The 26,217-nt window shown below is 36.9% G+C and overlaps 1 protein-coding gene across 1 annotated transcript in view; it reads left to right on the top strand.

The window, feature by feature from the left end:
• GPC6 (glypican 6) overlaps positions 1–26,217 on the top strand; it is a 2,314,333-nt gene that overhangs the window by 1,957,028 nt on the left and 331,088 nt on the right. The window lies entirely within an intron of this gene.

Here is a 26,217-nt window from a genome sequence, read left to right as displayed (position 1 = left end):
TTGCACACATTCAAAATAAATTAAACATTTGTAATATGGCAAAGAACCCATCATACTAAAAAGTGTGCAATATAAAATATAAATTTTTATTAACAGTATAAATCAAAACATATAAAAAACTAATTTAAAATATGAATAACATAAGGAAAGAAACGGGATCCCAATACATACCATTCACACAACACACATTTATACATATATTAGCCTCAAAGTAGAATGAACATAAGTTGCAGCTGTAATAAATATCCAGTCTTAGATGGCTTTAAAGGGTTAATACCCCAGTAAATGTGTCATTCCAAAGTGGCATGGGAAACGGAACAATTGAATTCTTTTTCTACACAGGTATAGGACAAGACATTGGGATACTTTTACATTGAAGTCTCAAGCAGTTAGAGAACAAAAAGAGTTATTTACACAGCTACAGTGCATATATGACAGTCTCTGATGGGGGCAGCGCTATGGAAGTTTGCAGCGCTATACAAATAAATAATAATAAACTACTGTCTTTGCCACATATGTTAACCTTAATTTTCTTTTGAGTGTGTGCAGTTTTTACTTAGACTTATGGACTACTTTTATTAATGGTTCCACTTTCTTTTTGTACTTTTTTGTGAAACTATGTGTCTGGGATTGCACCATTTGGATTGAAATGATTATTGTAATAAATTATTTATTTGATCAGTGAGCAACACTTATATCTTATTTTACATGAAAAAGAGACTCTACTTCCTGCAATACTCGTAAGTGTGTTTTTGGTTTGTTATTAGAAGAAAGGATAGTAATGTATAATAACCCAATCTCTTTTATTCCTCTTTAATTTTCACCCTCTTGCCCCTCATGTGGATGCCCATGCTTGCTGTTTTTAACCCCAATCAGTCATACTTTGTGAAGCCTTGTAAAACTAAATATTTAAGAATCTTATGTCTCCCTTTCAAACTATATATATATATGTGAATCGCATATGTCAAAAAATGTGAAAGTTAAGATAGAAATTGGTGGAAGAGAAAACAGAAATTATAGTGGGAGACAAAAAATTAGATGTGGGAGAAGGAATAATTTAATCTATTAAAATTACAGGTGAAAAGGGAAGATAAATAAACAGTTGAAATAGAGTACAGGTAGCCCTCAGTTTACGCCGGGGTTAGGTTCCAGAAGGAATGGTTGTAAATCGAAACCGTTGTAAAATGAAACCCAGTTTATAAAGTAAGTCAATGGGAAGTAAGGGAGATAGGTTCCAGGCCCATCTCAAAATTGTCATAAGTAACACCTAATACATTTATTTTTAAAGCTTTAAAATTAAGACTTTAAATGCTAAACAGCAATATAAACCTAATACAATAATCACACAACACAGAATATATAATTAAACTAAGTTAAATGAACAAAAAAATTGCTAAACATCATTATAAACCTAATAAAATAATCACACAACACAGACTTCACTTGCATTTTTCTGCAAACAGTTCTTTCTATGCATTCCAATCTGGACCGATTTATATACAGGAAGATCTTGTTCCTTTAAAATATGCTCGATAGCTCAGGTCTGGTTAAACTGATTAATTTCCGTTTGCTTGGCTTTGCTGCAACACAAGCGGACAGCTCCACCTACTGGCTATTTTAATAAATGCACTGCTTCTCAATGCTTTTCAATAGCAGTCACATGACTGGAAAAAAAAGGTTATTATTCTGAAACGGTGTAAATTGAACCGTTGTAAAACGAGGGCCATCTGTATACAGATCTTAAAATTTGTAATGTAAAAAGGGAAAACATTTCATATTGAAGAGAAAGGATAGAATTGTAGGAAAATCATTTGAGAGTGGGATCTAGAATTAAAAGAGCTGACTAAAGAGAGTTAGAAATTCAAAAACAGAAAAAGGGAAAAGCAGAATAATTAAATAATTGGTTCAAAATAGTGTGACCAGACGTCCAGGTTTTAATGTAACTGTCCCTTTTTTAACACACTGGCCTTTTGTCCCAAAACTTTTTGAAGGCATTTATTTATCAAGACCGTTTACTGATTTAGATTAAAAAGAATATTTAGCACTCCTGCTCGAGTGTAAAAACTGCAAGAACTAATCTTTTTGTGCATATTACAAGTTGAAAGTAAAACTTTTGCAAGACAGCGAAACCCTACGGGAGCTAACTTAAGGACCTTGAATATCTCAACCGTGCTAACTTTTTCTCCTCATAGACTTCAATGGAGAGCACAGAAGAAAAAACATTTAATCGCTCACACGCTAACCCAACAGGAGAAATTAATATTTCACAATCCTATGTCCTTCACATACAATTTTTTTTTTTTAAATACACACACACACATATATATATATATATATATATATATATATATATACAGATATACAGTATATATTTACATTATCACATATACATAGAAATATATATTTAATAATAAAAATTCTATGTGAAGAACATTGGAATGTAAAATATGCCCAACATGCTTTGAATTCTGCAATTTAGGGCTAACGCGCTGTCGGGTTAGTGAACATGAAAAATTAGTTATCTTAAGGCATGTTATGGAAATATTAAATATAAAATATTGAAAAACATACTAATTATATATATATACACTATATATATATATATATATATATATATATATATATATTCTATGGATTATTTAGACTTTTTTAGTATATCTATAATAATTATTTACATGAATTATTAATATTTTATCAATAAATACATAATGCACCTTAAAATAACTTATGTTGGGTTAGCACAGATGAAGAATGAGTGTACTCCCGCTGATCTGTGCACATAAACCAAACAGGAGTACACTAATTCTTCATGTGCACTAAGTCGATATGAGTTATCTTAAGGTGCGTTATGTAATTATAAAATATTGAAAAATATTAATAATTAATGTAAATAATTATTTAAATTATTTTTATATATTACCTTATAGACTGCAAATCATTCCATCCCTGCTGGTGATTAAGATTAAGGTGCTCTTTCCATTTTTCAGATTTACAATCTTTTACAGAGAGCTTCAAAACCAACACAGCAGGCTACATTTTCCTCAAGAACATTAATCTACTTAACTTCAATAAAATCTTGCCTTTATCATCATCTAAGAGAGCAACAACTTGAGTGTCTGATATGCAGTCAACTAACCAAAATAATCTATTCTTTTTCCATGAAACTCTTTAATATAAACTGTATTGCTTTTTGACAACTCTTGATGGAGCCCAACAGAACTCTGTTTAGGTGACAACATCTTTCCTATTTACCTAACCAAATATCATTTTCTTGATTTACTTGATCCAATAACATGAATCAAATAACCAGCAAAGAGATGAGAGCTGTTTAAAAATCAATCGGCTAGATTACGAGTCTTGCGTTATGAGTAAAAAAGCAGCGTTAATCCTCATAACGCTGCTTTTTTACTACCGCTGCTATTACGAGTCTTGTAGGTACAGCTGTCCCGCACACTTTTTTGGCCTTACCGCAAATCAACTTACGCAATTTGCGTAGAGTCTTTTTTCAATGGGACTTCCATAGCACCAGTATTACAAGCTTTTTTTTTAGGCCAAAAATTGAGCGGTACAGCCTATCCCGCAATATTTGTAACGCATTCTAAAGTCAGTAGTTATGAGTTTTACACTACAGAGCTGTAGCATAAAACTCATAACTAAAGTGTTACAAAGTACACTAATACCCATAAACTACCTATTAACCACTAAACCAAGGCTCTCCCGCATCGCAAACACTAAAATAAAATTATTAACCCCTAATCTGCCGCTCCTGACATCGCAGCCACTATAATAAACATATTAACCCCTAAACCGCCATACTCCCGCATCGCAAACACTAGTTAACCCCTAATCTGCTGTCCCTAACATCGCCACCACCTACCTATGTTTATTAACCCCTAATATGCTGCCCCCCAACGCCGCCGCCACTATACTATATTTATTAACCCCTAAACCTAAGTCTAATCCTAACACCCCCTAACTTAAATATAATTAAAATAAATCTAAATAAAAACTACTATTAATACCTAAATAATTCCTATTTAAAACTAAATACTTACCTGTAAAATAAACCCTAAACTAGCTATAATATAACTAATAGTTACATTGTATCTAGCTTAGGGTTTATTTTTATTTTACAGGCAAGTTTGTATTTATTTTAACTAGGTAGAATAGTTACTAAATAGTTATTAACTATTTTATATTTAAATAGTTTTTTATTGATGGTTTTGTATAACAACAACATGTAAATACGGTACATCAACACTACATTACAGTATAATAAACATCTAAGCATTGATATTGAGAGAAAAAACATCCTGCCATGCAATGTTTGCCCTTTTATAACTGAGAACCATCTTTTTGTAGATTTTTAATATATCTTAATAACTGTAGCTATTAGTCCAGGCTCTCGTGTCGAGACACATTCTAAGCAAATAATGTAGCTACTAAGGGGACCCAGGTTGTAAGGAGCTAAAGGGAGGAAAAACTATTTTGTGATAAATGTCTTTTCTCTTTTTCTCCCTTTTTTTTTTTTTTTTGAAGGGTCTTGATTCAAGGAACCTGATATAAAGCGAGGGGGGAATCAGGGAGATATCAGCGGATAAGCACCGCTCTAATTACATATAATATATCTATATAACAATAGTAATAAAATACTAAAGATATAGGGTATAAGCAATAGAGATAGTGTTATTGTCAATTATGGTCGCCTGCATTAAGGAGGGGGGGCGGAAGACCATAAGAATGTTAATTGACAAGGTCAATTAGCTAGTATGTCATCAAGACCTTAATAGCAGCTGAGTATCATGGGGATAGGACATATACACTGAGCTCGATTGTTCCTGTCATATTATACTAAATCAATGTATAGGTTCTACATGTCTTTAATAGGCTGCATATCTACAAGTCACAGCATGCAAAGTGTGCATCTGAGCTTCATATAAAACCCCTAGGCTTCTTCAAGAGGGGAGACTCATATAGGTAATAAGTGAGAATGCATAGTAATTATTAAGCATATAGGTTCATGTATATATACAGAGCATAAATTCTGTCCTTGAAACAAACATGTGGGACATATAAAACAAGCAAATGACTTGAAAAACGCACCAAAACTGTACCTGATTATACCACAAATATACCTTTGCTTCAGCCAACCTATGAGCTAAAGTGATATTTGAAAATAATAGACCCTGTTCAGTAAGGGAAGGTCACTCTAAACATTACATCGATAAGACAGAGATCTAGGTTTAGTAGTACTTGAGATGTGCATCCCCCCTTAAATGTAAGCATATAGAACAATATAGTGTTTATGTTAAGTGAGAAATATGAAGTATTGCTACCAGTAAATGGTTAGTCCTAAAATAAGCAATCTCAGCAGCAAGGGGAGCAGAGGGAGACATTTTGAAAAGGGAAGATTGTGAATTGTTGCTATTAAAAGTTGAGAGTAATATATTGTAGTATCAGAGTCTGCCAAATAAATTGGACAGGGCAGGGGATGTAGTAATATAATCTCTAACACACTTTCCCTGACAGTCTGATGGCATAGAGTAAGGATGTTACAGAGAGCATACTTAAGAATAAGAAGATTAATTCTAAAACAATAAGCATTGGGCTATTTCCAGACACTGCAAATAATAACAACTGGGTACTTAATTAGTCTTATAAGTATATAGTATATATCAGACCTGGTATTACTAAAATAGAACACGAAAGTGAAGAGTACAACTAACATATTAGTTCTGTGTTTGAGTTTTAAGGTATTGGGGGCCACCTAATGTTGATATATATAGTTGTGCAGGAACAGTCACAAAATTAGTTCATATTAATGAAAATGTCCAGGAGATATCAACAGTGGACAGGTCATACATTACTAGAGAAATAGAAAATCTTAGGAAGCATTAGCCAATGCTCAAATGACATCTGGTTAGAGTCCTAAGAGATGAGACAATAGCTGAATCCTGGAAAAACTGATGTTTATGTCTCTCTTAAGTCAGTAGTTACTGTTTCAGTGTACATCTTGGGAATCAGAGGGGATCATGCTGCGTGTCGATAGATTGTGCGATCAGTATATCCCCATGGGAGGTCAGATAGTTAACCTACGCCTAATCTGTGTGAGATTGACAAGGATAGTAGAGCCCTCTCATCCAGCAATATCCCGTCTGTAACGGAGTCTGTGGAGCGTCTTGCCTGCTTTATATTTGTACTAGTAGGCCACAGCGGTATAGAAAAGACAGCCCGCCTAACATAAGCCTCCGTGAGTAGCAGTATAGTGGGCTTCAGATTTCCATCACGTAGAATACACACCTCTCCGCTGCTCAACACCGATAGGGAGCGAGGTACCTCCTCTGGTATAAGTGATGGCTTGGGATCCGGTGACTGCCGCAGCTCTACCCTCTGTGGGGTCAGCTCCAGTGTTCCGGTAACTCTCTCTGCGGTTGGCGGGCAATCAGGAATCAGCAGACTGCATTGGTCTTGTGATGGGTAATCTTGATTCTCCTCTCCAATGTGGGGCAGTGGTAAATGATGTCGCGCTACTAAGGCGCTTTCTAATGTATGCTCCTTCCCTGAGTCTCCGGATTCCTCACTAGCTAGCGTGCTTGTGGCCTTTCCTCGACATGCAGTCCTCATAGTGTCTGTCAGATCCACAAAGCAGTCTGTAATCTGCCGATCTAGGTCCTGCAGTAGGGCATCTCCTGGGGCTCCTCCATTTTCAGTGTGAATTTAGGCTGTAAGGATCTAGATCAATAGAGGTGCAGGCCAAGGTGTCCAGCCATTTGCAATACAGCAGCTTCCTCCCAAAGGGGATACTAAAGTCGAAGGTTACAATTAAAGTTGACTCAGGCAGATTGTTCTTCCGTTATAGATCAGTAGGGAGATGTCTATATATAAATCTAGCTTGTTCTTTTTCCATAAGTAGCTGTCTTATTTAAGCATGGCCTAGGAGCTCAGGCATAACACGTCTGATCACCTCGGCTGTCGGCTCCGCCCCCCGTTATTAACTATTTAATAACTATCTAGCTAAAATAAATACAAATTTACCTGTAAAATAAAACCTAACCTAAGTTACACTAACATCTAAAACTACACTACAATTAAATAAATTACCTAAATGAAATACAATTAAATAAATTAAATACAATTACCTAAATTACAAAAAAAAACAACTAAATTACACAAAATAAAAAAACAAATTATCAGATATTTAAACTAATTACACCTAATCTAATAGCCCTATCAAAATAAAAAAGCCCCCCCAAAATAAAAAAAACCTAGCCTAAATTAAACTACCAATAGCCCTTAAAAGGGCCTTTTGCAGGGCATTGCCGCAAAGAAAATCAACTCTTTTAACTGAAAATAAAATACAAACAACCCCCCCAAAATTAAAACCCACCACCCACACAACCAAACCCCCAAATAAAACCCTAACTAAAAAAACCTAAGCTCCCCATTGCCTTGAAAAGGGCATTTGGATGGGCGCTGCCTTTATAAGGGCATTTAGCTCTATTGCAGCCCAAAGCCCTAACCTTAAAATAAAACCCACCCAACATACCCTTAAAAAAACTAACACTAACCCCTGAAGATCCACTTACAGTTTTGAAGATCCGACATCCATCCTCAACGAAGCCGGGAGAAGTCCTCATTGAAGCGGCAAGAAGTCCTCGACGAAGCCGGGAGAAGTCTTCATCCAAGCCAGGAGAAGTGGTCCTCCAGACAGGCAGAAGTCTTCATCCAGATGGCATCTTCTATCTTCTATCTTCATCCATCCAGCGCGGAGCGGATCCATCTTCAAGATATCTGGTGCGAAGCATCCTCTTCCAATAAAGTCTTCTTCCCGAATGTATGTTTTTTTAAGTGACTTCATCCAAGATGGCGTCCCTTAGATTCCAATTGGCTGATAGAATTCTATCAGCCAATCGGAATTAAGGTTGAAAAAATCCAATCAGCAATCAGCTAATAGGATTGAACTTGCATTCTATTGGCTGTTCCAATCAGCCAATAGAATGCGAGCTCAATCCTATTGGCTGATTGGATCAGCCAATAGGATTGAAGTTCAATCCTATTGGTTGATTGCATCAGCCAATAGGATTTTTTCAACCTTAATTCCGATTGGTTTATAGAATTCTATCAGCCAATCAGAATCTAAGGGACGCCATCTTGGATGATGTCACTTAAAGAAACATTCATTCGGGAAGAAGACTTCGTTGGAAGAGGATACTCCTCACCAGATGTCTTGAAGATGGAGCTGCTCTGCGCCGTCTGGAGGACAACTTCTCCCGGCTTGGATGAAGACTTCTCCCGGCTTCACTGAGGACTTCTTGCCGCTTCGATGAGGACTTCTCCCGGCTTCATTGAGGATGGATGTCGGATCTTCAAAACTGTAAGTGGATCTTCAGGGGTTAGTGATTTTATTTTTAAGTTAGGGCTTTGGGCTGCAATAGAGCTAAATGCCCTTTTAAGGGCAATGCCCATCCAAATGACCTTTTCAGGGCAATGTGGAGCTTAGGTTTTTTTAGTTAGGGTTTTATTTGGGGGGTTGGTTGTGTGGGTGGTGGGTTTTACTGTTAGGGGGGTTGTTTGTATTTTCTTTCAGGTAAAAGAGCTGATTACTTTGGGGCCATTCCCAGCAAAAGGCCCAAATAAAAGTTTTTTTTATTTTGGGGGGCTTTTTTATTTTGATAGGGCTATTAGATTAGGTGTAATTAGTTTAAATATCTGATAATTTGTTTTTTATTTTGTGTAATTTAGTGTTTTGTTTTGTTTTTGTTATTTAGGTAATTGTATTTAATTTAGGTAATTTATTTAATTGTAGTGTAGTGTTAGTGTAACTTAGGTTAGGTTTTATTTTACAGGTAAATTTGTATTTATTTTAGCTAGGTAGTTAGTAAATAGTTAATAGTTAACTATTAGTTATATTGCAGCTAGCTTAGGGTTTATTTTATTGGTATTTTCTTTTAAATAGGAATTATTTAGGTATTAATAGTAGTTTTTATTTAGATTTAATTTAATTATGTTTAAGTTAGGGGGGGTTAGGGTTAGACTTAGATTTAGGGGTTAATAAATTTAGTATAGTGGTGGCGACGTTGGGGATGGCAGATTAGGGGTCAATAAATAGAGGTAGGTGGCGGTGATGTTAGGGGAGGCAGATTATGGGGTTAATACTATTTAACTAGTGTTTGCGATGCGCGAGTGCTGCGGTTTAGGGGTTAATATGTTTATTATAGTGGTGGCGATGTCCGGAGCGGCAGATTAGGGGGTTAATACTATTTAACTAGTGTTTGCGATGCGGGAGTGCTGCGGTTTAGGGGTTAATATGTTTATTATAGTGATGGCGATGTCCGGAGCGGCAGATTAGGGGTTAATCAGTATAATGTAGGTGTTGGCGATGTCGGGGGCAGCAGATTAGGGGTTAATAAGTGTAAGATTTGGGGTGTTTAGACTCGGGGTTCATGTTAGGGTGTTGGGTGTAAACATAAATTTTGTTTCACCATAGGAATCAATGGGGCTGCGTTATGGAGCTTTACACTGCTTTTTTGCAGGTGTTATGCTTTTTCTCAGCCGGCTCTCCCCATTGATGTCTATGGGGAAATCATGCAAGAGCACGTACAACCAGCTCACCACTGACTTAAGCAGCGCTGGTATTGGAGTGCGGTATGGAGCACAATTTTGCTCTACGCTCACTTCTTGCCTAATAAAGCCGGGTTTAGGAAAACCTGTAATATCAGCGCTGTAGGTAAGTGAGCAGTGACAATAACGTGCAAGTTAGCACTGCACCCCTCATAATGAAAAACTTGTAATCTGGCCGAATGTTAATTATTTTAATTATTAAAATGATTGTTAAAGGGACATTGTACACTAGATTTTTCATTGCATAAATGTATTGTAGATTATCCATTTATATTGCCCATCTGGGAGTGTTTTTGCAAAAATGTATTGTTTTGCTTATTTTTAAATAATATTGTGCTGATTTTCAAACTCTTAACTAATCCCCAAAGTTTTAGATGTGTACTGACTTCAGACCGCTTCTGTTTGTTTAATGGATCTTTTCATATGCAGGGGAGGTGGGAATGTCTGCTTTCAGCCCCTTTCAGCGGCTGTCTCAGACTTACCACATCAACAGTGCTAAATTGGGAGCTTCTAAGTAAGTTTTCTAAAGGTTTTATACTGGATTTTTATATCAGTATCTTTATTATAGTGTCTATTACATGCAGTTAAATGAAAATTGGTGTATACTGAATATGAAACCCCACATTTTTCTTTAATGAATCAGATAGATCATGCAATTTTAAGCAAACTTCCAATTAACTTATATTATCTAATTTGCTTCATTGTCTTGGCATCCTTTTTTGATAGAGCAGTAATGCACTACTGGGAAATAGCTGAAAGACAATAGCCATCAATCAGCAGCTTCTTAAAATACTTTAAATGATAAGATACAAAGAGCATTAGCCAATAGAAATACATTGAAAAGTTATTTAACATTTCATACTCAACTTTAAGTTATATAATTCATATAGACCATCTTCCTAACCCATTCAGTAATGACTGTGACAGGTCTAAACTACAAAGGCCATCTACAAGAGGAATAGGAGGCTACCAAAAACAAGAGGGTTTATAAAATAAGCTTCTAAAACCACTGGATTATTGCAATTAGACAGGAGTAAAGTAGGGGGGGGGGGGGATAAATAAATCCAGAATACACATTTACAAGTTACTCTCACTAAGTTAAGTTAAATTGTTTTGAATTTTAATGTAAACGCCCATTTATATCTTTATAAACATTAATAATGCCAAAATAGAACTATGAAATCCTACAAAATGACAGAATACCCGTTAGAATTTTGCTTACTAACAACTTTTTATTTTTCTTAAAAGGCACTAAAAATGTTGGACTATTAATTACAAAACTGTGAACAAATAAAGTTAAAGGGACAGTATACACTCATTTTCATATAACTGCATGTAATAGACACTACTATAAAGAATAAGATGCACAGATACTGATATAAAAATCCAGTATAAAATGGTTTAAAAACTTACTTAGAAGCTTTCAGTTTAGCTCTGTTGAAAAGGTAGCTAGAAAGCCCACTGCAAGACACTCCCCCATCCCCCTTCTTTTGCATATGAAAAGACCCTTTACACAAAAAGGAGCAAGCTGGAGAAGGTAGCTGACGGTATTCAAATAAAACTTTGGGGCTTGGTTAGGAGTCTGAAAATCAGAGCAATGTTCTTTAAAAATAAGCAAAATTATACATTTTTTTAAAAAAAAAAAACTTTATGGGCTTTATAAATAGATCATCTACAAAACATTTATGCAAAGAAAAAATGAGTGCATGATGGCCCTTTAAGGACTTTAATCCAATTGAATACATTTTCTCTCTTTTTCATCTGTTTATTTTAAACATTTAAAGGGACAGTCTACACCAGAATTGTTATTGTTTTAAAAGATAGATAATCCCTTTATTACCCATTCCCCAGTTTTGCATAACCAACACAATTATATTAATATACTTTTAGCCTCTGTGATTATCTTGTATCTAAGACTCTGCAAACTGCCCCTTTATTTTAGTTCTTTTGACAGACTTGCAGTTTAGCCAATCAGTGCCTGCTCCCAGATAATTTCACGTGCACGAGCACAGTGTTATCTATATGAAACACGTGAACTAACACCCTCTAGTGGTGAAAAACTGTTAAAATGCATTCTGAAAAGAGGTGGCCTTCAAGGGCTAAGAAATTAGCATATGAACCTCCTAGGTTTAGCTTTCAACTAAGAATACCAAGAGAACAAAGCAAAATTGGTGATAAAAGTAAATTGGAAAATTGTTTAAAATTACATGCTCTATCTGAATCATGAAAGTTATTTTTGGTCTAGCCTGTCCCTTTAAGAATTCATACATAGAAATCATAGAAATACACTTTTATCAAAGTGCTGTTTCGATCCTGTTTAACTTAAAGGGACATGAAATTTTTTTTCTTTTATGATTCAGATAGAGCATGTCATTTTAAATAACATTCCAATTTATTTATGTTGTCTAATTTGCTTAGTTCTCTTTGTATCATTTGTTGAAAAGTGTACCTAGGTAGGCTCACAAGTTGCTGATTGGTGGCTGCACATATATGCATCGTTTCATTGGCTTTCAGCTAACTCCCAGTAGTGCTTTGCTGCTCCATCATCACAGAATAACAAGAGAATGAAGCAAATTAGATAATAGAAGAGAATTGGAAAGTTGTTTAAAATTGTATGATCTATCTGAATCATGAAAGAAACATTTTGGGTTTCATGTCCCTTTAATTCATTTCTTTAATTATTGTAGGAGACAGATTAAAAAATAAAAAAATTAAGTTAGAGGTTCTTCTGAGTGAAGCTGCTTCCCCTAAAAGTTGTATAGCGATTATGAGTAATATATTTGGCCATTTGCCACTTAGCAGGGATACTTCCATGCAGGTCGAATATATCTGCATGCAGAAGCTGCTGCCAAAACAGCATGTACAGCTTTATATGTAACTCATATTATCTGTATTAATAGCAATTAATGTTTGGGTTTTCTTCTATATGAACAGCATTTGAAATCCAAGGTTAACAGGAGTTTTATTTTAGGGTCCTTGTCAGACTTTAAAATAGTCATTGATTTTTCAGTTTAGCAGATATCGATCTGCTAAAATACCCTTAAATTATACGATAGTATCAGTTCCAGCCAAACAATTCTTATGGATAGCAAACTGTTATGCAGATTTAGGACTTTTAGTGGATGTAAACTTTTAAATAAGCCTTTAGAGACAAAAGTACTTGCTTTGCTCTTGAGTGGAGAAAATATTACAACAATCCCTCTTTTTTCTGCCGAGTCTTCATGCAAATAAAAGTTTTTCGGACATAAGGGTTCAATTAAAAACCAGAAAAGGTAAACTTTGACCTGCAAGAAATAAGTTATTTTGCTTAACAGGGCAAATCCATTTGAAGATTAGCATGCCCACAGTATATTAAAAACAGGAAACAAAGCACAACCTTGATCAAAGTAGCATCTTATATTTATTGTCAAAATGGCATAAAAACTTATGAGAGTAATTTAAAAACATCTTGACCAGACAGCCCATTGATATCCGTCAGTTTTCGTTACAAAGCTGACTTGGGAAACGTTCACTGCTATTAACACCTTGATCTGTTCACAAACAAATACATATACAGGAAGAATTTTTGGTTTAGGTGGTATTTCCTATTATGCATCTTCAGTGGTCCAAGGTATCATACAAGCAGGACGAATTGAGAAATTTAGAAATAATCTAGAGCCCAATGAAATTGTTCCATCTACTCTATTTATAGACCATCAGAAACATGCTGCATCAATGGTATCTTCACTGAACAAAAATCTACTACTACACCAAGTGCTTCTCAGAAACTGGGGCATTTTTTGTCAAGAAAACTCAGAATTAAATGCTTAATGATAGTAATTGCATTTGTGGTGTCTATAGATATATTTTACATCTAATTTTTTAGATTACTGAGGTTCATGAAATGAAATCAGCCTTTACAATTCTTTTTGATTGGGCAACAACAATGGGTGCCTTGAAAAATGATGTAATACACCCAATTACAGAACTCAGAAAATTGATAATAAAAAAAACATTAAATTATCTGGATAAAATCCTGATCCTGACTTAAGGATAGACTTAAAGGGATTGGAAAGTCAAAATTAAACGTGCATGATTCCGATAGAGCATGATCTTTTCAAATGTGCTTTGTTCTCTTGGTATCCCTTGTTGAAAAAAAATATGCACATATCCTACATTAGTGGAAGCTGCTGCTAATTGATGCCTGCATACCTATGCCTTTTGTGATTAACTGACTAGATGTGCTCATTTTGCTGCCAGTAGTGCAATGATGTTCCTTCAGCAAAGGATAACAAAAGAATGAAGCAAATTTGATAACGGAATGTAAATTGGAAAGTTGTGTAAAATTGTATGTTCTATCCAAATCATGAAAGAAAATTTGGGGGTTTCCTGTCCCTTTAAACATGGCAATCTTCCCTTAAGCCAACTTCTACATATTAACTTTATGACATCTACTACAAAGCAATGCAGTTTATGATTATTATTATTTTTTTGTATGGGAAATGTTTTTTAAAAGACTGTGTCGCCGGTAAGTAGTAACTGATTAAACAATGCAGCTAATAGTACAAATAGCAAATATCTAAGATCCTTTACAATGCTAATAGTACAAATAGCAAATATCTAAGATCCTTTACAATGCTTGGATAAATATTGTCTTTTTCTACAGACGTATTCACTTTTATTTTATTATAATACTAATAACTGTTATCCTTGCATTTTATAGTTTTGTCGTTAATGCTGTCTGCTATTTCCTTTACTCCCTCGATACAGTGTAACTTTGAATAACACTTTCTAATATGCACACAAAAAGGCAAAGACAAAAACATCCCTGCATAATCATTCATCCAGAGGATGTTGTTTTACTCAATTTAATGCAATCTTCCAAGCCCTGAATATCTTCCATGCCCCGTCCTTCCATTTGACTGGGATAAAACTTTGAAGGAAGCTTCAAATTAATTTAACAGTCATTCTTTTTAAATGTGATTACTCTCATATCCAAAGAATATTTTTTTGGAGCCTGATTTTCATTAGTATTTGAAGCCATGCAGATGCACTGCTAATTAAATCTTTCTATGTTTGTATCTCAAAAAAAATCTTTATTAAAATATTTTGCATATATTTACTAAGATTTATGAATAATTCAAACATATTTAACTTAACAGATCATACAAGATTTAACATTTTCAAATTTAATTTTATATCAGTCACTGCTAAATTAAAAATGCACTGAGTAAGGCATCTTAAACTTCTTAATTCTTTTGTGTGCAAAAAAGAGGATTGTTGTATTTACTGTTAAATATATATGAAAAACCTAAAGCCCTCTCTTCCCATAGAGTGCTAGTAAATTGAAGTTTTAAAATGTTATTCATATACAGGTGAAACTCGAAAAATTAGAATATCGTGCAAAAGTTCATTTATTTCACTAATGCAACTTAAAAGGTGAAACTAATATATGAGATAGACTCATTGCATGCAAAGCGAGATAGTTCAAGCAGTGATTTGTCATAATTGTGATGATTATGGCTTACAGCTCATGAAAACCCCAAATCCACAATCTCTGAAAATTAGAATATTACATGTAATCAAAAAAACAAGGATTGTACATAGAACAATATCGGACCTCTGAAAAGTATAAGCATGCATACTGTATGTACTCAATACTTGTTTTGGGCCCCTTTTGCAGCAATTACTGCCTCAATGCGATGTGGCATGGAAGCTATCAGCCTGTGGCACTGCTGAGGTGTTATGGAAGGCCAGGTTGCTTCAATAGCAGCCTTCAGCTCTTCTGCATTGTTCGGTCTCATGTCTCTCATCTTTCTCTTGGCAATGCCCCATAGATTCTCTATGGGGTTCAAGTCAGGCGAATTTGCTGGCCAATCAAACACAGTGATCCCATGGTCATTGAACCAGGTTTTGGTGCTTTTGGCAGTGTGGGCAGGTGCCAAGTCCTGCTGGAAAATGAAGTCAGCATCCCCATAGAGTTAGTCTGCGGAAGGAAGCATGAAGTGCTCTAAAATCTCCTGGTAGACGGCTGCGTTGACCCTGGACTTAATGAAGCACAGTGGACCAACATCAGCAGATGACATGGCTCCCCAAATCAACACAGACTGCGGAAACTTCACACTGGACTTCAAGCATCTTGCAGTGTGTGCCTCTCCATTCTTCCTCCATACTCTGGCTCCTTGGTTTCCAAATGAGATGCGAAATTTGCTCTCATCAGAAAAGATTTTGGACCACTGAGCAACAGACCAGGTCTGTTTTTCTTTAGCCCAGGTAAGACGCTTCTGACGTTTGTTGTTCAGGAGTGGCTTGACAAGAGGAATATGACATTTGAAGCCAATGTTCAGGATCTGTCTGTGTGTGGTGGCTCTTGATGCACTGACTCCAGCCTCAGTCCACTCCTTGTGAAAGTCCCCAACACTTTTTAATGGCCTTTTCCTGACAATCCTCTCCAGACTGTGGTCATCCCTGCTGCTTGTGCACCTTTTTCTTCCACACTTTTCCCTTCCACATAACTTTCTATTAATGTGCTTTGATACAGCACTTTGGGAACATCCAACTTCTTTTGCAATTACCTTTTGAGGCTTTCCCTCCTTATGGAGGGTGTCAATAATGGTTTTCTGCACAACTGTCCGGTCAGCAGTCTTTCCCATGATTGTGATTTCTACTGAACCCGACTGAGAGATCATTTAAAAGCTCAGGAACCCTTTGCAGGTGGTATGGCTTAATTAGCTGATCAGAGTGGGACACTTTGAGCCTAGAATATTGCACCTTTTCACAATATTCTAATTTTCTGAGATTGTGGATTTTGTGTTTTCATGAGCTGTAAGCCATAATCATCACAATTATGACAAATCATGGCTTGAACTATCTTGCTTTGCATGTAATGAGTCTATCTCATATATTAGTTTCACCTTTTAAGTTGCATTAGTGAAATAAATGAACTTTTGCACAATATTCAAATTTTTCGAGTTTCACCTTTTTTAAACAAGAAAAGCATGTAATAGGACTAAAAATTTCCACTAGTCTAGGTCAAGTAAAAAATTGCAGTTGACAAGTTAATTTGTTTCATTTCCTTTCTTTAACTTTCAATGGACTAGTAACTTTTCTCCCCTTACTAGTAAACTATAGATTTATTTATCTCTCTTTTGTTCTACTAATGTTGGCTCAGATTCCAGTCCACATGATGGGCTTCATTAGCTAATGAGACTTTTCAGGTCAAAGCAAGCACATTTAACACACACAGTTTTTATATTGATAATACTTAATTTATTTAGAAAATATTGCTGTTGTTCTAATTAATATATGGCAATTATAATTTGTTGTTAATTTGAGATTAAGGGGAAAGGATTATTAAACACCTGTTATAGATTCTTTTTCTTAGAATGCTTTCTTATATTGTAAGGAAGCTGAGTAAAGATTTTGCTGTCATTACTTTTGAAACAAACTAGCACTGAAGTCAATCTGCAGGTAAATCCTTTATAGTTGAAGTCTGATAAATAATGCCACAGGCTGAAGTTGAGGTCCGGTAGGAATGAATGGCTGAAAAAAAAGGGAAAAGAGAGAAATAGCAGATGAGATATGCTATGAGCAACTCATGGACAATAAAATAAACCTTTTCAGACCCCTTTTAACCAAATAAACCACCATTATCTATAGCACTGTCAGGCTCTCTTTACCTACCGTGGGCCAGGTGTCTGTTGATGGCCGGGGCTGTGCTGCTGTTGGAGCTGAAGTCAAAAGGCATGCTATTGATGGAGGATCTGCTTCTGTCAGAGCCATGGGGGCCTTGCTAAGGGATGTTGACATATTGTCAGCTCTCTGGATGTCCAGATATCAGCATATTGCTGTCTTTATTTGCCTGTGTGCTATCTTTAGCAATTTTTATATGCTGTGTACCTGGAAGTGACCCTGACCTTGTTCTTGGTGCCAAGCTTGAATAGGTGGTGTTAAAAGGTCATCTCCGACTCCCTTTCAGTGCTTGGTTATTCATATCAAGACTAAAGCTTTCTTGCTCCTGGCTTGTTACCCTGATCATGACCCTGGAAAAGTTTCTGAATTACTATACCTGTCTGACCCTTCTACTAAGATTCGCAACCTGAGGATTGATTTACTGACTTATGAACTTTGGAATTGTGCCCTCACCTCTGTACCTGCCTTATCCCTCTGCTTTGATGCCTGATTTTGGAAGACTGTTCTGGCTTGTTAACGTCTTACTGCACTGGTAGATACTCGTTACCTGATACTTGTGCTCAATGACACCCAGATTACATGTTTTGCCCTATAGAGGGTGCGAATGCGCTGCCGTTACGAGTTTTAAAAAAGCCGCCTTGTGCGATATGGTTGCGATGAGCTCCATACCATACAAAATCCAAGTGCTGCTTTGACTTGGTCATGCACACCTGCGATCGCGGAATAAAAAGCTCTGTAACGCAACCCCATTGATGTCTATGGGGGAAAAAAAGTTATGTTTAACCCCTATTCCGCCGCTCCCCGACATCGCCGCCACTAAATAAAGTTATTAACCCCTAAACCTCTGGCCTCCCACATCACTGCCAAAGCCAATAAATAACCCTATTAACCCCTAAACTGCCAGCCCTCAACATCGCAAAAAACTAAATTAAACTTTTAATCCCTAAACCTAACAACCCCTCTTAAAATAAATAAAAACTTACCTGGGAAATTAAAAAAACCTAAGTTTAAACTATAAATTAAACTAACATTATTATTATACTAAAATTAAAATAACTATCAATTAAATAAATTAAATTACTCATTAAAAAAATAACTACTAAAGTATTATTTTTTTATTTTTTGTAATTTAGTATTTTTTGTAATTTAGTATTTTTAATATTTTTGTAACTTTAGATTTAATTTTTTTAGTAGTGTTAGTACTTATCTTTTTTTATTTAATTTGGTTAAAATACTACATTTTTTAAAATATATTTAATTATTTTATTTGCATACTTTTTCTGATTTTTTTTCTAGAACTTTTTGGATTTTCAAAACCCTCTTTTATTTATTGTTAGAAATCCTATCGGTTCACACTATCTGGATAGGACTGCGGCTACGCACGAGTCACATTTGCTCATGCGCACTTGTAAGTGAAGATCTTTTTACGTCACTTACTCGCAGCGGTTTTGCCGCTCTGCAGACCGCTGACTAAATTCATGTTGCAATTTGGTCAGCCCTAGAATCTAGCAGAGAGGATTATGGGTGATGTAGTTTATTCTCACGTTGAAGAGATATAAGGAATAATGCACAGTGCAATTTGAATATGGTGACTTGTATATGTGCATACTAACAATGTTTAATTATAAACACAATTTATTGCATGGAGACTTTGATGCATATACCCATAAGTGATGCAATGTATTAGACAAATAGGAAGTAGCACACGTGTAATGTGGGTTTCTAGGAGACATAAGCAACCGGTACCGGATGCTCAAGGTCATGTTTACTCTGCTTTAAAAATTTTCGTCACCACATTTGCCAGACACCGCCACGTTCCCCTTCATATATCAGTCAGACTCATTTTTCTGTAGCAAAATCTTATGTAAATTGCTTGTCAATAGCTTAAAACTACTAAAAATGCATAAGGACAATTTAATTGCGCATGCATTTGGGGAGGCGCACATATATGCAAAAGAAAAATATTTGAAAGGTGGAATAATAAATGAGAGTGGAGGGAATTTTTGAAGGGAAGGAGTTTACATAATAAGACCGGTAAAAAAAATACGGTGAAATCTGAAGAAATTTTGAAATAAACATTTAAAAAAACAGTTTTAATTACTATTCAAGCATAATGTTAAAGAAGTAAATAAAAATAAAAAAACTACATTTAGAAAAACACAATTTATGCTTACCTGATAAATTTATTTCTCTTGTGGTATATCCAGTCCACGGATCATCCATTACTTGTGGGATATTCTCATTCCCAACAGGAAGTTGCAAGAGGACACCCACAGCAGAGCTGTAATATAGCTCCTCCCCTAACTGTCATAGCCAGTCATTCGACCGAAAACAAGCCGAGAAAGGAGGAACAATAGGGTGTAGTGGTTACTGTAGTTTAAATTTAAAAATTACCTGCCTTAAAATGACAGGGCGGGCCGTGGACTGGATACACCACAAGAGAAATAAATTTATCAGGTAAGCATAAATTGTGTTTTCTCTTGTAAGGTGTATCCAGTCCACGGATCATCCATTACTTGTGGGATACCAATACCAAAGCTAAAGTACACGGATGAAGGGAGGGACAAGGCAGGAACTTAAATGGAAGGAACCACTGCCTGTAAAACCTTTCTCCCAAATATAGCCTCCGAAGAAGCAAAAGTATAAAATTTGTAAAATTTTGAAAAAGTATGAAGCGAAGACCAAGTCGCCGCCTTGCAAATCTGTTCAACAGAAGCCTCATTTTTAAAGGCCCAAGTGGAAGCCACAGCTCTAGTGGAATGAGCTGTAATCCTTTCAGGAGGCTGCTGTCCAGCAGTCTCATAGGCTAAGCGGATTAAGCTTCTTAGCCAAAAAGAAAAAGAGGTTGCCAAAGCCTTTTGACCTCTCCTCTGTCCAGAGTAGACAACAAACAAAGCAGATGTTTGACGAAAATCTTTAGTAGCTTGTAAGTAAAACTTTAAAGCACAGACCACGTCCAGATTGTGTAACACAAGGATGGAACCACAATCTTTCTTGTTAGATACCACCTTAGGTAAGAACCCAGGTTTGGTACGCAGGACTACCTTATCCGTATGAAAAATCAGATAAGGAGAATCACATTGTAAGGCAGATAGCTCAGAGACTCTATGAGCTGAGGAAATAGCTACCAAAAAAAAAAAAAAAAAGAAGTTTCCAAGATAAAAGTTTGATATCTATGGAATGAAGAGGTTCAAACGGAACTCCTTGAAGAACCTTAAGAACCAAGTTTAAGCTCCATGGTGGAGCAACAGGTTTAAACACAGGCTTGATTCAAACTAAAGCCTGACAAAAAGCCTGAACGTCTGGAACATCTGCCAGACGCTAGTGCAAAAGAATAGACAGAGCAAAGATCTGTCCCTTTAAGAAACTAGCTGACAATCCTTTTTCCAAACCTTCTTGGAGAAAAGATAAAATCCTAGGAATCCTGACCTTACTCCATGAGTAACCCTTGGATTCACACCAATAAAGATATCTACGCCATACCTTATGGTAAATTTTCCTGGTGACAGGCTTTCGTGCCTGTATTAAGATATCAATAACTGACTCGGAGAAGCCACGCTTTGATAAAATCAAGCATTCAATCTCCAGGCAGTCAGCCTCAGAGAAATTAGATTTGGATGGTTGAAAGGACCCTGAAGTAGAAGGTCCTGTCTCAGAGGCAGAGACCATGGTGGAAAGGATGACATGTCCACCAGATCTGCATACCAAGTCCTGCGTGGCCATGCAGGTGCTATCAGAATCACCAATGCTCTCTCCTGCTTGATCTTGGCAATCAGTCGAGGGAGCAGAGGAAACGGTGGAAACACATAAGCCAGGTTGAAAGACCAGGGCGCTGCTAGAGTATCTATCAGTGTCGCCTTGGGATCCCTGGACCTGGATCCGTAACACGGAAGCTTGGCGTTCTGGTGAGACGCCATGAGATCCAGTTCTGGTTTGCCGCAACGGAGAATCAGTTGTGCAAATACCTCCGGATGGAGTTCCCACTCTCCCGGATGAAAAGTCTGACGACTTAGAAAATCCGCCTCCCAGTGCTCTACACCTGGGATATGGATAGCTGATAGGTAGCAAGAGTGAATCTCTGCCCAGTGAATTATTTTTGAAACTTCTAACATCTCTAGGGAACTTCTTGTTCCCCCTCGATGGTTGATGTAAGCTACAGTTGTGATGTTGACCGACTGAAATCTGATGTAAACCTGAAGAGCCTTGAATATCGCTCTTAGTTCCAGAATATTTATTGGAAGGAGAGACTCCTCCTGAGTCCAAGATCCCTGAGCCTTCAGGGAGTTCCAGACTGCACCCCAACCTAGAAGGCTGGCATTTGTTGTTACAATAGTCCAATCTGGCCTGCGAAGGTCATACCTTTGGACAGATGGACCCGAGATAGCCACCAGGGAAGAGGATCCCTGGTCTCTTGGTCCAGATTCAGTTGAGGGGCCAAATCTGTGTAATCCCCGCTCCACTGACTGAGCCTGCATAGTTGCAGCGGTCTGAGATGTAAGCGTGCAAACGGCACTATGTCCATTGCCGCTACCATTAAGAACTATATTTAACCACTCTCTCCTACAACATCCTAGCTTGTTGAGAGTTGCAAGAGAATGACTGGGTATGACAGTTAGGGGAGGAGCTATATTACAGCTCTGCTGTGGGTGTCCTCTTGCAACTTCCTGTTGGGAATGATAATATACCACAAGTAATGGATCATCCGTGGACTGGATACACCTTACAAGAGAAAGTTTATTGGTCCTTTAAATAAAATACATTAAGGCCAGTGGAGTGATTCAGCAGGTTCTCATTAGATCGTAAGAACCTGTTACTAAAATGTATAAAGTGTAAAGGCATTATATTATAGAAAATCTGTTTCCGAACCCCACCAGTACCTGTTGTTAAAAATTTGGAATCTCACCTCTGATTAGGGCCCAGACAGAACAATAAGCAGCCAGAAGTAGGAAGAGGCTGCAAAACATTAGCTATATTTGAAAATATATGGTGAAATATGGGACATAGGTCAAGATGAAATCTGGCTTCAAAACATTAGTTAAAGATGTAGCCATAATTCTTGATACAGGCTGCCTGCAGTGGAGATACTAGAACTATAGGCAAGCAGCAGCACACAACTGAGGATGAATGCAGACCGTTGATCAGGTCACAAGGCTCTGACTAAGCTGCAGTAGGCTTCAATGCATTTAGTGCTAATTATCACAGCTTAGCAATGCCAAATAAACAAATCAAGTCCAAAAAGTAAAATCTAACAGCTAGATTACGAGTTGTGCTTTAGGGTAAAAAAGCAGCGTTAAGAGGTCTTAACGCTGCTTTTTTATGCCCGCTGGTATTACGAATCTTGAAGGTTTAGGGGCACCGCACACTTCTTTGGCCTTACCCAAAATGACTTATGTAAACTTTGTTAAGTCTTTTTTCGATGGGACTTCCATAGCGCCGATAATATGAGTCTGTCCTGGGAGACCAAAAAGTGAGCGGTACACCCTCTACCTCCAAGAGTCCTAACGCATTTGAAAGTCAGTAGTTAAGAGTTTTATGGTACAACGCTGTAACATAAAACTCATAACTAAAGTGCTAAAAAATACACTAACACCCATAAACTACCTATTAACCCCTAAACCTAGACTCCCGCAACGCAAACACTATAATACATTTTTAACCCCTAATCTACCGCTTCGGACACCGCCGCCACCTACATTATATTTATGAACCCCTAATCTGCTGCCCCCAACAACGCCGACACCTACATTATATTTATTAACCCCTAATCTGCAGCCCCCAATGTTGCCGCAACCTACCTACACTTTTTAACCCCTAATCTGCCATCCCCAACGTCGCCGCCACTATAATAAACATATTAACCCCTAAACCGCCGCACTCCCGCCTCGCAAACATTAGTTAAATATTATTAACCCCTAATCTGCCGGCCCTAACATCGCCGCCACCTACCTACATTTATTAACCCCAATCTGCCACCCCCATCGTCGCTGCCACTATATTAAAGTTATTAACCCCTAAACCTAAGTCTAACCCTAAACCTAACACCCACTAACTTAAATATAATTTAAATAAATCTAAATAAATATTCCTATCATTAACTAAATTATTCCTATTTAAATTAAAACTAAATATTTACCTAACTAATAGATACATTGTAGCTAGCTTAGGGTTTATTTTTATTTTACAGGCAGTTTTGTATTTATTTTAACTAGGTAGAATAGTTATTAAATAGTTATTAACTATTTAATAACTACCTAATTAAAATAAAGACAAATTTACCTGTAAAATAAAACCTAACCTAAGTTACACTAGAACCTAACAATACAATATAATTAAATGAATTAACTAAATTAAATACAATTTCCTAAATTAAATTAAATTAGCTAAAGTACAAAAAAAAACCACTAAATTACAGAAAATAATAAACAAATTACAGATATTTAAACTAATTACACCTAATCTAATAGCCCTATTAATATAAAAAAGCCCCCCAAAATAAAAAAAAAAACATTGCCTAAACTAAACTACCAATAGCCCTTATAAGGGCTTTTTGCGGGGCATTGCCCCAAAGTAATCAGCTCTTTTACCTGTAAAAAAAATACAAACAACCCGCCAACAGTAAAACCCACCACCCACACAACCAACCCCCCAAATAAAATACTATCTAAAAAAAACTAAGCTCCCCATTGCCCTGAAAAGGGCATTTGGATGGGCATTGCCCTTAAAAGGGCAGTTAGCTCTTTTGCCGCCCAAACCCCAACCTAAAAATAAAACCCACCCAATACACCCTTAAAAAAACCTAACTTACCTAGATCGACTTACCGGGAGACATCTTCATCCAAGCCGGGCCGAAGTCCTCAATGAAGCTGGAAGAAGTCTTCATCCAAGCCGGGCGAAGTGGTCCTCAAGACGGGCAGAAGTCTTCATCCAGACGGCATCTTCTATCTTCATCCATCCCGCGCGGAGCAGGTCCATCTTCAAGACATCCGACATGGAGCATCCTCTTCATTCGGAGTCTTCTTACTGAATGAAGGTACCTTAAAGTGACGTCATATAAGATGGCGTTCCTAAGATTCCGATTGAGTGATAGAATTCTATCAGCCAATCGGAATAAAGGTAGAAAAAATCCTTTTGGCTGAGGCAATCAGCCAATAGGATTGAAGTTCAATCCTATTGGCTGATCCAATCAGCCAATAGGATTGAACTTGCATTCTATTGGCTGTTCCAATCAGCCAATAGATTGCGAGTTCAATCCTATTGGCTGATTGGAACAGCCAATAGGATTGAACTTCAAATCTAAAGGACGCCATCTTGGATGACGTCACTTAAAGGTACCTTCATTCAGTAAGAAGACTCCGGATGAAGAGGATGCTCCGCGTCGGATGTCTTGAAGATGTACCCGCTCCGCACCGGATGGATGAAGATAGAAGATGCCGTCTGGATGAAGACTTCTTCCCGTCTGGAGGACCACTTCGCCCGGCTTGGATGAAGACTTCTCCTGGCTTTGTTAAGGACTTCGGCCCGGCTTGGATGAAGACGTCTCCTGGTAAGTCGATCTTCAGGGGGTTAGTTTAAGGGTGTATTGGGTGTATTTTTAAGGGTGTATTGGGTGGGTTTTATTTTTAGGTTAGGGTTTGGGCGGCAAAAGAGCTAACTGCCCTTTTAAGGGCAATGCCCATCCAAATTCACTTTTCAGGGCAATTGGGAGCTTAGGTTTTTTAGATAGTATTTTATTTGGGGGTTGGTTGTGTGGGTGGTGGGTTTTACTGTTGGGGGGTTGTTTGTATTTTTTTTACAGGTAAAAGAGCTGATTACTTTGGGGAAATGCCCCATAAAAGACCCTTTTAAGGGCTATTGGTAGTTTAGTTTAGGCTAGGGTTTTTTTTTTATTTTTGGGGGGCTTTTTTATTTTAATAGGGCTATTACATTAGTTGTAATTGGTTTAAATTTCTGTAATTTGTTTATTATTTTCTGTAATTTAGTGGGGGGGTTGTACTTTAGTTAATTTAAATTAAATAAGGTAATTGTATTTAATTTGGTTAATTTATTTAATTATATTGTAGTGTTAGGTGTTAGTGTAACTTAGGTTAGGTTTTATTTTACAGGTAAATTTGTTAATAACTATTTAATAACTATTCTACCTAGTTAAAATAAATACAAACTTGCCTGTAAAATAAAAATAAACCCTAAACTAGCTACAATGTAACTATTAGTTATAGTGTAGCTAGCTTAGGGTTTATTTTATAGGTAAGTATTTAGTTTTAAATAGGAATAATTTAGTTAATGATAGGAATATTTCTTTAGATGTATTAAAATTGTATTTAAGTTAGTGGATGTTAGGTTTAGGGTTAGACTTAGGTTTAGGGGTTTATAACTTTAATATAGTGGCGGCGATGTTGAAGGCGGCAGATTAGGGGTTTATAAATGTAGGTAGGTGGCGACGATGTTAGGGCCGGCAGATTAGGGGCTAATAATATTTAACTAATGTTTGCAAGGTGGGAGTGCGGCGGTTTAGGGGTTAATATTTTTATTATAGTTGCGTCGACGTTGGGGGCGGCAGATTAGGGGTTAATAAATGTAGGTAGGTGGCGGCGATTTTATGGCCGGCAGATTAGGGGTTAATAATATTTAACTAATGCTTACGAGGTGGGAGTGCGGCGGTTTAGGGGTTAATATGTTTATTATAGTGGCGGCGACGTTGGGGGCGGCAGATTAGGGGTTAAAAAGTGTAGGTAGGTTGTGGCGACATTGGGGGTGGCAGATTAGGGGTTAATAAATATAATGTAGGTGTCGGTGATGTTGGGCGCAGCAGATTAGGGGTTCATAACTATAATGTAGGTGGCGGCGGTGTCCGGAGCGGCAGATTAGGGGTTAATAATATAATGTAGGTGTCGGCGATGTCGGGGCGGCAGATTAGGGTTTAATAAG

This window comes from Bombina bombina, chromosome 3, assembly GCF_027579735.1.
Source record: "Bombina bombina isolate aBomBom1 chromosome 3, aBomBom1.pri, whole genome shotgun sequence".
NCBI classification, from domain to species: domain Eukaryota; kingdom Metazoa; phylum Chordata; class Amphibia; order Anura; family Bombinatoridae; genus Bombina; species Bombina bombina.
This window is presented reverse-complemented; position numbering and strand designations above follow the sequence as displayed.